General features: G+C 41.6%; 1 long non-coding RNA gene across 1 annotated transcript; it reads right to left on the reverse strand.

Moving 5' to 3' along the window:
- Positions 1-125: 125 nt before the first annotated feature.
- LOC120744751 lies at positions 126-12,329 on the reverse strand. The gene is made up of 3 exons (XR_005698454.1): positions 11,504-12,329; positions 10,726-10,730; positions 126-136 (listed from the first exon to the last, which is right to left on the reverse strand). It is a non-coding gene; the product is annotated as an uncharacterized LOC120744751 (long non-coding RNA).
- Between the last annotated feature and the right edge of the window lie 259 nt (positions 12,330-12,588).

Here is a 12,588-nt window from a genome sequence, read left to right on the forward strand (position 1 = left end):
TTAAAAGTCACTCTTAAATAACAGTCAGGGTGATTATGACATTACTGAAAGCACAATGATATATAATATAAATATATATACATATAACTCTTTTTCATCATGTAAATATAATATGAAATAATTAACTACATTTATTCTGTTCCATCAATGAATAGTGTCATAGTCTAGTATCAAATCATAATATTATGATTTGCCTGTTGTTGATTAGCATGCATTGTTTAAAAAACAAACATGGCAAATGAACACATTTAAAATATTTGGAGTCTTGCAGTTAAAATCTGATGTCTAATCAATTTAATTTCAATTTCATTGAATTTTATTTCTACAACGCCAACTCACAGCAACAGTCACCTCAAGGCGCTTGATATTGTAAGGTTTTTTTATTTTATTTTATTTTATTTTTTTGCCTGTCCCATTTGGTTCTTTTGTCATCAGAATTATTGTCTAAAGGCAAAGAAAGATGCCCAACGGATTTACTTTACCAAATGGACCATCCCAGCCTTGCCGTAATGGTCTATTTGATTCACCTTTTATTGTTTATTTTATTTTATTTTCACTTTGCTAAATATGGGACAGACTTGACTGGGGAAAAGAAAGGGGAGAAAGAAAGAGGGAAAGAAAAACAGCGGGGAAGCGGGATGGGGATAAAGGGCAAATAACAAAAACCAACAAAATAAGCAGACAAAAAATACATATATCAATCACCTGGATCACCTGCTGAGAAAGAAAAAAGAGAAAACAAGCAGAAGAAAAAAAAAGCAACATAATAAACAACATCACGATGATCTATGGGAATATAAGAGTAAATACTAAATATTAAACATTATTGTGGAGCACGTAAGATCGACAACGCACAGTGTGCTTTGAGGTAGCAGCCAAAAAGGGTGTAGTTTGTGTGTGTGAGCACCCGTGTGTACACCTGTGAGCATGAGTGCGCTTGTATTTAAAAGGTTCCTTCATGTAATGATCTGCTAGAGGGTGTGGGGGGGCCACAGCCCCGTCCTCCAGGGCATGAAGCAGGTATGGAGGAGCTCAAAACTCCAGACATCCAGAGGCCCCCAGAACACAAGAGACCAAGGAAGACCAACAGAGGGGCAGCCGCGCCACTGTCCCAGAAAGAGCTGAGGAGAGTCCCAGATGAGGGCTCACTCAGCAGCCGCGGAGCATAAGTGGGGGGGGGGGGTTGCAGTGACGTGCCCGTGAGCTCCACCGGCAGCCAGCTGCGCCAGAGTGACCGAGCCCCAGGCCGAGAGGCTGAGGGCACCCCACCCCCGAAGTGGCCCGAGCGAGCCTCAGGCTCCAGGCCCCGACAAGCAGCCACCAGGAGTGAGCTGGTGGGTACCTGGACGCCCATCCCCGGGCACAAAGAACCACCAATGCACCGATGTCTGAGGGCGTCTGCCACTGGCAGGGGAAGTGGTGGGGGGAGATCGGCCTCCATACCTTGAAGTAGGGATGGGTATCGTTTAGGTTTTATCCGATACCGGTGCCAAATCGGTACTTTTGAAACGGTGCCGGTGCTCAAACGGTGCTCAAACCGGTGCTTAAAGAATGGAGAACACAAAATTGGTCCAAAAACCTCTCATGTTCAGCTGGTTTTTTGTAAAAAGATAACAATGTTAGCCTTTTCCGCAGCTATGGGGCATATATGGTATCACTCTTGGCTGGAAGCAGTGCTTAAACAATGGAAAAAACACAAACTTTGTCCAAAAACCTCTCATGTTTAGCTGTTTCCCTCTTTTTCTTTGGTCATTTTAGCCTTTTTGGCCAGGGTGAAGGGAGTATCTGCCATCAAACAAGAAGACAGCTGCATGTAGCTATGATGATGTTTGCTAGTTCACCTTACATGCATTAATGTAATAACGTGGTTAGCCTACTCAACGTAAATTACACATGAACAACATTAAGCTACTCACGCAGAGAAGAACGGCTGCTGCTGCCGTCATCATCCGTCATCATTTCTGCTACACTGGCAGGTAGGGTTGCCAACTGTCCCTTAAAAAACGGAATTGTCCCGTATTTCGAAACAAAAGTACACTTCCCGTATTGAGCTAATAAGGGACGCACTTTGTCCCGTAATACAGTGAGAATCAAAAGTAGTCTATAACTTTTAATGGAATTAACGCTTTGTTTGAAAACATAATTCCCAGCCCCTCTCCTGCTTTGTGACCAATGAGCTGACAGCACACTTATGACAATTCGAGTATGACAAGTCAGATTCACGAACGGCTGGGTGCAAGATTTGTCCATCTTTAAGCCTCCACGCTGCGAGTACGTTGTCGTTAAGACAAAGGTAAGTCGCTTTGAACTTGATTGCTTTCTAAACAACTTCCTTGTTACAATTTTTGATTTGCACGTACAGCCAACCCATCTATATTAGCCTCTGTTAATTACAGGCCTTTTATTAAAAGTAGTTTTTGTGTGTTTCAGGTACTGCACTCACAACGTCTGAATGAAACTGCATTACAGCCATGGGTCATTGTGAGCACCAATGGGAGAGTTGAGGCTGCTCACTGCACATGCATGGCCGGAGTTGCAGAGACCTGCACCCATGTTGCTGCTCTTTTGTTTAAAGTCGAGGCTACAGTGCGTATCAGAGGCACCAGAACTGTAACAGACGAGCCAGCATATTGGGTATTGCCTGGAAATATGACCAGGATACAGCCCGAGGTTGCACACAACATTGACTTCTCCTCAGCAGCTGCCCAAAAACGTGGTCTTGATGAAGTCATAAACACACCCTCTGCATCAATAGGCAAAAGGAGGCGATCGCAAAAAAGGCAGATTCCTATTGCAACGCTGGAGGATTTGTCACCATTACTGGATACGCTGCAGAAGCACAGCAAAGCAGTGACTTTGTGTGGAGTCGAAAACTATTACACAAACTACACTACACAGTCACCCACATTACCCCAATCACTGGTGTGTTTACACAACAGAGACGCTGAGTCCCTTGGAATTCCTGATCTTCAGGTGCACTGTCTAAAGTTTCTTACGGCAGCAAGTGTTACAGAGGCGCAGGCAGAAGAGATTGAAGCACAGACTAGATCGCAGCACATGACCCCTGCATGGTTTCGCTGGCGTGCAGGGAGAATCACAGCTTCGGCTATGCATGCTGTTTTGGCTACAAGTTTGGACACTCCAGCCCATAGTGTTGCGCATCACCGCAATCTGCAGGTACGTTTATGTGGTTTCTGTGTGAACACCAATTTTCCGGAAGTAGGAGCATCTCCAGACGGACTGACAATATGTGACTGTTGTGGTAAGGGGTGCCTGGAGATAAAGTGTCCTTTTAAACAACGAACGGCCAGCATTAAGGAGGCTTTGGCTGCACAGGACAAAGACATTTGCTTGGAGGTAGCTGCTAATGGTCTTCAGTTGAAGCAGGCGCACCCATACTACTGCCAGGTACAAACACAAATCTTTGTTACGGGCTCCAACCACTGTGACCTCGTTGTGTGGACACAGAGAGACCTTGCTGTGATTCGCGTCTTCCCTGCTGTGGATTTCTGGAAACCGCGCTTAAAGCAAGCACAAGACTTCTTTCGTAAAGTGTGCCTTCCTGAACTTGTTGGGAAATACTTCTCGAAACAATGTGCTGCTCTAAATAGCCTGTAATGTTTCATGTTGTGGTTAAAGATTGATGACAGCTGTGTGGTGCGATGTAAATAGTTTGCATTTCATTTTTATGTGATTGCTGTGTACATGTGAATAGATCTATAATAAAGAAAAACAAACGAATATACTATTCTTTTTTGTTTTATTAAAACAACTTCACACAAAGTACAACTATTTACAATGTACTGTACATCCAAAAAAACAGCTTTAAGAGTACTCAACAGGAGCAAGTGTCATTTGGCCCTGGTTTGACAACAACACTGGGGCACATATTAACAAAAACACAGCAAACCTTAACGATCTTGTCAAGAAGTGTTGTGTCTTCAGCCTCACATGATAAGAGTAATCGGATTGGCATTGTAGTGTGTAACATTTTGAACTTGTTGTGCAAACTACCTATTACTCGAACCATAGCTGAAGCTGTATCCTTTGTCTGGCCTACTGTCATGGCGGCGGGGGGCGTGGCCCGCCTCCTGTGACATCACGCTCCAAAGCCCTATTGGACGGCCAACTCCTCCTCCCAGCCCCCCCGCCCCAACAGAGAACGGGGGTGTGTGAAGACTCCAAACCTCCCTCCGCCCGCTCATATGTAGTGTTGACGCATGTGTGTTCTAAGGTGCATTTTATGATATTGTAAGGTAGACCCTACAATAATACATACAGAGAAAAATCCAACAATTATATGACCCCCTACGGGCAAGCACTTTGGCGACAGTGGGAAGGAAAAACTCCCTTTTAACAGGAAGAAACCTCCAGCAGAACCAGGCTCAGGGAGGGGTGGGGCCATCTGCTGCGACCGGTTGGGGTGAGAGAAGGAAGACAGGATGAAAGACATGCTGTGGAAGAGAGACAGAGATTAATAACAGTAATGATTCAATGCAGAGAGGTCTATTAACACATAGTGAGTGTGTCTCCCAAATTCAATCCAAACTCTAATAGGGTGATATGGTACTACAAGATCATTAAGATAAGATGGGGCCTGATTATTTAAGACCTTGAATATGAGGAGCAAGATTTTGAATTCAATTCTGGATTTAACAGGGAGCCAATGAAGGGAAGCCAATACAGGAGAAATATTCTCTCTCTTTCTAGTTTTAGGACATCCTGATAATAATGAATCACAGTAGTCCAGCCTAGAAGTAATAAATGCATGAGCTAGTTTTTCAGTGTCACTCTGAGACAGGATATTTCAAAAAATCCTTCACTATTTGACTCATAAATAAATCTTCAAAGATTTAACAACATGCTGTTAACATGCTGTGGCATGCAAACTATAGATCTACGGATTTTTTCTGATTATTATTAATCACCAAAAAAGGCAGTTTTGTGGCTATTCATACATTCAAATTGCCCTCTAAGCACTTTTGGAGACATTTTGAAATCTACATGAACCATGTTATGGCCTGAATTCTGAAACCCCCACTACAGTACAGCATACTAATAGAGAAAGGTGATGGAACAAAAGAGATTCAACCCAATGAAATGGTAATATTCAAATGAATCCACACATCAACAGTCATTAGCTTGCAGCTGTGTCAGAGGAAAAGCCACTGAGTTACCATGGTAACAGCATTCAGTCTGTGTGTGGCATCCAGCCTAAAAAATGGCTTATAACATCAAAACAGTAAATCGTATCAACATGTCAAAATGTGCCTACATGTCTACAGAGGCAGCAAATCTGAAGAACCATTTGAATGACAAATGGTGCAAGACTAGTAAGGTGCAAAATTTTACACTTTACTAGGTGATAATATTATTAATGCTACTACTACTAGTAATATTACTAATACTAATACTAATAATAAGAAGAATAAGAATTTAATGATTCTCATTCCATTATCGATTTGATTCCTTATTAAGTCACTTAGTGACGCTCACTGGGTTCTTACTGGCTTCGCTTTGAGACTCACCACCATCAATAGGCAGCATAACCCTCTTTGTTGTTTTGTGTGTTTGGGCTGTTACTCAAAAAAAGTAATTATTACAAATTTACACAGAGCACTTTTCTGCAAGTTAATGCAGAGTTACTCTGTAAATTAGCTGCTGAATCCATAAACTGGAATCAGCTGATTGTAATTCAAGTTTAACTGGAACGGATAAATGGGATTGATACTCAATATCAACAAGAAGTGGTTCTTGATTTCCACCCCTAAAAATAATGATGATTTTGATAAACAGATTTATTTGTTTACAGTGACATACACTACCAGTCAAAAGTTTGGACACACCTTCTCATTTAATGGTTTTTCTTTATTGTCATGACTTTTAACATTGTAGATTCTCACTGAAGGCATCAAAACTATGAATGAGCACATATGGAATCATGCAGGAAACAAAAAAGTGTGAAATAACTCAAAACATGTTTTATATTTTAGATTCTTGAAAATATCCACCCTTTGCTTTGATTACTGCTTTGTACACTCTTGAAATTCTCTGGATGAGCTTCTTGAGGTAGTCTCCTGAAATGGTTTTCCAACAGTCGTGAAGGAGTTCCCAGAGATCCTGAGCACTTGTTGGCCCTTTTGCCTTCATGCTGCGGTCCATCTCATCCCAAACTATCTTGACTGGGTTTAGGTCAGGTGACTGTGCAGGCCAGGCCTCCATCACTCTCTTTCTTGGTCAAATAGCCCTTACACAGCCTGGAGGTGTGTTCGGGGTCATTGTCTTGTTGAAAAATAAATGATGGTCCAATGAAACCCAGTCCTGATGAGATGGCATGCCACTGCAGGATGCTGTGGTAGCCATGCTGGTTCAGTGTGCCGTCAGTTTTGAACAAATCCCCCAACAGCAAAGCACCCCCACACTTGAGCCGCGATCGTGGCTCAAGAGTTGGGAGTTCGCCTTGTAATCGGAAGGTTGCCGGTTCGAGCCCCGGCTTGGACAGTCTCGGTCGTTGTGTCCTTGGGCAAGACACTTCACCCGTTGCCTACTGGTGGTGGTCAGAGGGCCCGGTGGCGCCAGTGTCCGGCAGCCTCGCCTCTGTCAGTGCGCCCCAGGGTGGCTGTGGCTACAATGTAGCTTGCCATCACCAGTGTGTGAATGTGTGCGTGAATGGGTGGATGACTGGATATGTAAAGCGCTTTGGGGTCCTTAGGGACTAGTAAAGCGCTATATAAATACAGGCCATTTACCATTTACCATTTACACCTCCTCCTCCATGCTTCACAGTGGGAACCATGCATGCAGAGACCACCTTTTCTGCGTCGCACAAAGACACATTGGGTGGAACCAGAGATCTCTAATTTGGACTCATCAGACCAAAGCACAGATTTCCACTGGTCTAATGTCCATTCCTTGTGTTTCTCGGCCCAAAACAAATCTCTTCTGCTTGTTGCTTTTTCTTAGTCGTGGTTTCTTAGCAGCTATTTGACCATAAAGGCCTGATTCACACAGTCTCCTCTGAACAGTTGTTGTAGAGATGAGTCTGCTACTGGAACTCTGTGTGACATTTATCTGAGCTCTAATCTGAGGTGCTGTTAACTTGAGATTTCTGAGGCTGGTGACTCAGATGAATTTATCCTCAGTAGCAGAGGTGAGCCAGTTTCGTCGAAGCACTTGATGGTTTTTGCGACTGCACTTGGGGACACATTCAAAGTTAGCAATGTTCCGGACTGACTGACCTTCAGTTCTTAAAGTAATAATGGGCTGTTGTTTCTCTTTACTTAGCTGATTGGTTCTTGTCAGAATACAAATTCTAACAGTTGTCAGCTGTGTACTAACATGACTTCTGGACAACACAACTGATGTTCCCAACCCAAATAAGAAGGAAAGAAATTCCACAAATGAACCCTGACACAGCACACCTGTGAAGTGAAACCATTTCAGGTGACTACATCATGAAGCTCACTGAGAGAAGGGTTTGCAGCCCTGTCAACAAAGCAAAGGGGTGGTTACTTTGAGGAATCTGAAATATTAGACCTATTTAGAGTTATGTATCTTTTTTCTTTGTTACATCATTCCATATATCTTGCTTCATATATTTGATGTCTTCAGTATGTATCTACAATGTAGAAAGTAGTAAAAATAATAATAATTTTAAAAAAATTAAATGAGAAGGTGTGTCCAAACATTTGACCGGTAGTGTATTTATGATTGTTTACTTTAAATCATCCCACCAATAATGTTATCTTTCAGGAATCATAATAAAAATCTCATAATAGAAAGGATAGTGAAGCATTCAGAGATACTTCTCACTAAGGCTGACATCTCTGCACATTTTCTGGGATTTACAGAGAATGTTCTGAAAAGGAGAAAATATCCCGTGTGTCCGTTCTCTGGGCAGAAATTCCTTTTTGGTGTCAGAGGATAGAAGAGAATGATTGGCTTTAAGCTGATAGGCAACAATAATGCAACTGCTTGTTACAATCAAAGTATGCAGAAGATCATCTTTAAACACACGTGTTGATCCTTGAATGGGTTACAGCAGCATTAGGCCACACCGGATGTCACTCCTGTGACCTGAGAACAGGAAATAGATGGTTGGAAAAAGTTGTCTGATCTGATGAATTCTGATTCCTGCCTTGTTTAATCCCAGCGTACCTGACCATGTCATCCTTTTATGACCACAGTTGACTCATCTCATATATACCAAGAACATGTAATGCCTAAATTTCATTAGATTTAAAAGAAACTTAAAATCCATCAGTTATCTTCACATTGGTGCCCTCCAGTGGCAGGCATTTTTCAAGGACCGAACAAGTAAGCGATACCATTAGAGTTTGAAAGTGCTGTTCAAATTCACCATCATGTAACATTTAACCCCTGTTTATTGTGCTACCCCAGAGAGACAGCCCAATCAGGAAGCAGGAGGGCCACAGGCACTTCCTGTCAGATCAGCAGTTATTCAGGTGTGATGGATGGATCTCTCACTCACTCTCTCATACACACACACACACACACACACGCACGCACACACACACACACACGGTCTGTGCAGTTTCAGGTTTTGGCGCACACTCTCCTGTTTTAGTGTAATAGATGGTGGTGTCACATACTAAGCACTGTTTAACTTCACCACAGTAACAGTGACTGAATGTATGTGTGTGCCTTAACACGAGTGGTGAAAACTAGTGAAGTCTGCGAGTGTGTCTGTGTGTATGAGTGTGTCTTGTGTGTGTCTTTTCATGTGCCATGTGTAGTTTTTTTTCATTCCACTTGTTCTCTGCCTCACTTTTACCTTTTCACCCAGTCTTTAATTTCTCAAATCAAGAAAAAAACATTGGTCTTTCTTTCTTTTTTTTTATATTTTGGTCTCCTTCTTTCCTTCTTTCTTTGAGTCATCTACTTTGTTTATTGATTGTTTTCACTGTCTATCTTTCAATCTCCAATATGTAAAAGTAGCAGATATTGTACATGATTTTGAAACGTGACGAAAAGGGAACAATCCATCATGAAGACCAGGACTCACTCCAATTATACATTAAAACTTCAAAATATGAAAAAGAATTCATTGTTTCCATATAGAATGTGTTTACATGCTACTGAAATTTGATATGTTCTTAGCAACTGCTCAACTACAAACTCTCTCGTATCCTTTCTTGTAGAGAGTGAGATAGGAGTGAGATGCTCAGCTATTAAATCATCATGTTAAACAGTTACAGTATTTATTCACTCAGTGAAAAAAGATACATTGTTACCTTATATCCAAATAAAATGCAAAACACAAAGAAGAAGCAAAACCATTGTATTCCATCACCATCCTTCCAACCTCCTACTGGATTTAGCAAACCTCTAAAAAGTGGATTGTTATCCCGGTGCTATGGCTGGTGCACCAGGAAGCTGACTCCACAGGACAACATGCATTTTAATGAGAAGATGCACCTGACTAAATGGCATTAGCCATGACATTATGGGATGGGGATGGATTGTTCTCTCACAACAGGGAAAAGGCCTTGGGAAGTTTAAATAAATTGACCCGCAGACTTATAACTTAAAGCTCTGCTAAACATCTGCTGAATTTCCTCCGCATGTCATTCTTTGCAAAAATGGACAATAAAGGTTGAACATCATCGTCTGTCATAAACTCAGCTCAGTTTGACTACTGCCAGGCACAAAATTCAAGCATACAAACAAAATGCTGATCATAATCCTTTATCTATTTGAGGTCTAAGTCAACATCAGAGACAAATCAATCTTATCCTTAATCTTTACCCATTATTCTCTCAAGTCTGAGACAAATAAATGAGATATATATATATATATATATATATATATATACATATACATGTATATGTATATATAAAATGAACTACTGATATTTGTCCTGAAAAATACCATTTAGCGTTTTTCAGAATATTTTTTAGGGTAGGGTTAAAATCTGTGATGTCTTAGATTTAAACTTGCATATCTTTGGACTGTGGGAGGAAGCAGGAGCACCCAGAGAGAAACTCGAAGCAGCTGACCAGTGGAGTTAAAGCCAGGACCAGGCAACATTCTCACTCAAAGCTTGTTTCATACTGACACTTGATCAGGACCCAGGTCAGATCAGGTGTTTAAAGCATTGTGGACCCTAGTATAATTTTCAGCATGTATGGTAGTTTGAGTCCACCAAGTCCCTGAATCTCTGAAACGGGCAGCCAACTGTGCTGTGCTAGTGTTGTCAAGAAGCTTGGAAACCAAAGACATGCAGATGGCAAATGTTTGCCTTGAAACATGTGATTAATATTCTGAAAGGAAGTATTTTAACCTTCACAGTGATCCTAACCTAAAGCTAAACATAAACAAAGAGAAACAAGAAAATTAAAAGTCTAAACTGGAAGCATCAAAACAGTGGCACCAGATTCAATTCAGTTCAATTCAGTTTTATTTATACAACACCAAATCACCACAACAGTCACCTCAAGATACTTTGTATTGTGTAAGGCAGACCCTACAATAATACTACAGAGAAACCCGACAATCATATGACCCCCTATGAGCGAGCACTCGACAGTGGGAAGGAAAAACTCCCTTTTAACAGGAAGAAACCTCTGGCAGAACCAGGCTCAGGGAGGGGCGGGGCCATCTGCTGCGACCGGTTGGGGTGAGAGAAGGAAGACAGGATAAAGACATGCTGTGGAAGAGAGACATAGGCTGTATCCCAATTCAGGGTCTGCAGCCTTAAAGTACGCAGCCTCAACGATCCTCAAGGGCCGCGTACTTAAAGACCGCTAAGGCCGGAAGTGCGAAGCTTGTGAAATGGGACGGTCTAGCCTCCGTTGCGCTGCCCAGGTTGCCTAGCAACCATGATACTAACAGCTGGAAACGTTTCATATAGCTTTGTTTGACAGAAATGAAGGAGAAAATCTTTTGTTCATTTGTTTGTTTGTTTCTACATGAGCCTTGATCATTCTCTGTAAGATTAAGGTCAGCTATTGAACGGCGTATATTTTAAAGTAAAGGCTTTAAAACCAAGTTAGTACAAACGTCACTGATGTCACATAACTTTGCCGACATGTGGCCAACAGTAATGTTTTAGTGTTCTTCGTTATTAAACATTTGCACATAAATAAGTGACATAATATTCAGTACTTAAAGTTTACTCTTTGGGCGCCCCTCATCCGCCGTTTTTTTCAGCAAAATTATCCACACCCACTGCCGCGCTATGCATTCTGGGATATATTGGGCCACGAAGTCTACACCGCCACGTCCTTAAAATTCAGGGAAATGAAGGACACATTTGAGGGTCGCATTTCGAGGAGCCTTCGAATTGGGACAGCCTTCGTCGCGTCGCGGTGACGTAATCGGCCTTAGAATGCGGCCTTTAAGGCTGCAGACCCTGAATTGGGATACAGCCAGAGACCAATAACAAGTATGATTCAATGCAGAGAGGTCTATTAACACATAGTGAGTGAGAAAGGTGACTGAAGAAGAAATACTCAATCAAAAAATCAATCCCCCCAGCAACATAACCACGGGGGGATTTAGGGTCACCTGATCTAGCCCTAACTATTTGCTTTAGAATAAAGGAAAGTTTGAAGCCTAATCTTAAAAGTAGAGATAGTGTCTGTCTGCCAAATCCAAACTGGAAGCTGGTTCCACAGAAGGGGGCCTGATAACTGATGGGACCAAAAGCCCTGTCTTTTGGTTTGAAATGATCTGATTGCATCATAGACTTCGTATGAAAGAGAAATATAGTCACTGTGACTGTCCACGCTGCATTTAAAGCTTTAAAAGTAGCACTTGGACACTACCAAACGTGAGAAGGTGGACAGCTAACTTGCTAGCTAACACTAATTGCAATGCACAGACACATATCTGCTACTTATTCCTCAATAACAGACTAATAATATGTAACAATTTTAACTGTATTTTTAGACTTCGTCTGAAACCCAAATCATGATTTTGGCTTCACTTTTGAGCCACCCTGGTGAGCAAACCAGTTGTGTCACATCATCCCAACAACTAGAGCACTACCCTTCACAGTGAAAACAAGCAACACTCACAATGCTGACATTAGTATGTGACACTAGCTCTTGTCTACTTCATTACAGCACATTGTACAACATGCCTCATTCACCCATTCACACAAGAATAATTTTATATGCTTAAGTGCTTTCTATTTAACATTCACGTTCTGACAATGAACAGTGTTGGGGAGTAGCGGAATACATGTACCGGAGTTACGTATTTAAAATGCAAAATATGAGTAACTGTATTCTGTTACAGTTACCGTTTAAAAAGATGATATTCAGAATACAGTTACTTTTTTGAAATAAATGGCGGTATTTTCCAGTTTCATATGTTAGGCTATGCCCTCTCTATTTTTGGTAATTCCACGCCAATGGAAACCCAAACAAAACACACATTAAGAGGCTCTAATGCCTGTGTCTCAATCTCACGGCCCATGTCACCCCTACTTGCGGCTCGCATAATGACGTGAAGAAATATTTTTAAAAATTATTATACAAAAAATGATTTAATATGAAGGTAATAAGCAGAGTGTTACAGGCATAGGCCTAAACAATGTAGCCTTATGGGCAGTGTAGTCCG

This window comes from Simochromis diagramma, unplaced genomic scaffold (genome assembly GCF_900408965.1).
Source record: "Simochromis diagramma unplaced genomic scaffold, fSimDia1.1 OVJJ01000517.1, whole genome shotgun sequence".
In the NCBI taxonomy this organism is placed as follows: Eukaryota; Metazoa; Chordata; class Actinopteri; order Cichliformes; family Cichlidae; genus Simochromis; species Simochromis diagramma.